The following is a 2296-nucleotide window of genomic DNA, read 5'->3' on the forward strand; positions in this document are numbered from 1 at the left end:
CATTTTATATGAGAAAATATTATTACAATCGCGTGTTTCTAAATGATAACGTAAGTCATTAACATATAATATATATTAATATGTTAATTAGATATTTTTTAATATAATAATCAATATTCACAGACTTTAGAATAAAGAAAAAGAAAAAAAATAATGTAATAATGTGGCTCTATATACTCAAATTATTGGTATTGTATATGCATAATGATATATCTATTTTAATTCTGTTCGAAAATTTGCTTATATATGTTCAAATATAAATTATATAATATGTAGATAATAATATAATTAGACATAATATATAAATATAAAATACAACGTATCCCATCCCCCCCATTGTTTGAAAATATAATCTAAAGTTGAAGTCAAAGAATTATTCTTTTATCAATATAACTTGCATTATATTAATACAATATAATCTGTTAACTTATTAATATCTATTCATTTAATATATTTAATTAATATATGTATACATATATTAACGCAATATAATGATGTAAGATAAATTTATCGAAATGAATAAAAAGCTAATAATAAATTTATCAAATACACGAATAACGAATATAGGATAAGAAAATCTGAGATTTATGAGTGAAAAATAAGATTCGATTTCTTTTATTTAATTTTATTGGATTTTTAAAAGTATCCAATAGAAAGAGAGAGCACACATTTCGCAAATCTATGATAAATTCATATTGTTTTTCATGTCATATATATAATTTTGGAAATAAATATTGTCTATTACACATCTAAATTTTTTACTGTTTTTTAAATATTTCAAAAAAAATTTTTAAAGCAATTTTGTATATTATTTACATTAAAAGAGAAAGAGAGAACAAAACGAGAGAAAGAAAATTTGCGAAATCTAAGAAAGGATATTTTTATCACATATTAGTCAAATTTTATATATTATGCTCCAGAAAAAAGGTTAAAATTATTTTTAAAAAATTCAGACACTCAATCCTACCTTGATTGTCCTTGAATCCTATCTCCTATGTCGCGTAGACATCTCCCTGAACAGCAATCACCTCTTTCAATTAATCCATTGCGACGTGCCTGCGATGCTCCTCGATGCTCTCGATGATTCGTCAATGCACTCACTATACACTTACATTACGCTCGATTATATTCGCGAATAACGCTAAATATGCGGAATAATGCGTCATTCATGTCAATGTTTCGATGCAAAACATCAATGTCCAGTATCAACAACCGCATCGTAATCGCGTCCGAGCTGTCAAAAATCATTCGACACTCCCGACACTCCCGACACTCCCGACATTCGATTACACTCGCGAAAATCCCGTAACGTGTAGGTTATATTTACATATATAACCCTCCTTCGAAGGGCGCGTACAACTTTTTGGCGAGAAAATGTATAGGTTATATTGATAAACTTTCTTCAAAGGGCGCGAATGACATCTATGACGAGTCACGGTCGATATCGATCATAGATACGCGTTCACCAGCGCGATCTGGTAGGTTAATTGAAAACGACCGCACCGCAAAATATACATGTTCGCTTTTGGCGCGCAATGCATTCTGGACCGATGGTTAAAATCCGAGAAGAAGAAAAAGCCGTTATCAATAATCATGGCGGACGCGCTAGCGAATATTCGCGAGTATCAGCAAGATCGATCGATCCGTCTCGATCGATCCCTCCCGGCGATCCCGAAATACGCTCCTCGACGAGCCGGATGCCGAATAAGACGCGCGATGCACCTCGGAGGAGCGAATAACGCGAGATTCGCGCGCACTGGGTCCTTCGAGAAACGATAGAGTACTAGGCGTCGATTCGGCCGAAACGCGAGCGACGCGAATACTTGTACTTAACGCGTCAATCGCCGGTCAAATTGACGCGCGAACGATCGTCCATCGGCGGATTCGACATCCCGGACGATCTTTGTACGCGGATCCGCCCAGGATGGGCGAGAAAAGACGCGGAAACCGGAAGCGACGAGACCCGACTATCCCCCGGGAACGCGCGACCCGAACTGATCGGTGCTACGCAATTTTGATCACGTGATCGCGACTCGCGGCTGACTTCACGCGACATGGGGAAAAGACGCGATGTCCCAAAATGGCCAGAACTGCGTATGAAGCTCATTTTCAAAATGTGGTAAAATTTTAATACAGTTAAAGAGAAAATTAACGTAGGTACAATTTAAGAGTTTGATTAATTTATTTGATTGACAGGTGCAAGGGCTTCTTCAAGAGGATGGTACAAGATAGGCGAGGGTATGTACGTGCGGAGGCCGGCTGCAAAATTATTACGAAAGCACAGAGGAACACATAT

General features: G+C 36.2%; 1 protein-coding gene across 2 annotated transcripts in view; it reads right to left on the bottom strand.

Annotated features, from left to right (window-relative positions):
- Positions 1 to 1940, bottom strand: part of Pgant2 (polypeptide N-acetylgalactosaminyltransferase 2) — a 260868-nt gene extending 258928 nt beyond the window's left edge. For both annotated transcript variants that reach the window (XM_083053228.1, XM_083053229.1), the window contains exon 1: positions 968 to 1940. The gene's annotated coding sequence lies outside the window, so the exon portion shown is untranslated. The remainder of the gene's footprint in view (positions 1 to 967) is intronic.
- Between the last annotated feature and the right edge of the window lie 356 nt (positions 1941 to 2296).

This window comes from Prenolepis imparis, unplaced genomic scaffold, assembly GCF_030444845.1.
Source record: "Prenolepis imparis isolate NDT839.2.m4 unplaced genomic scaffold, iyPreImpa1.0 SCAF_13, whole genome shotgun sequence".
In the NCBI taxonomy this organism is placed as follows: Eukaryota; Metazoa; Arthropoda; class Insecta; order Hymenoptera; family Formicidae; genus Prenolepis; species Prenolepis imparis.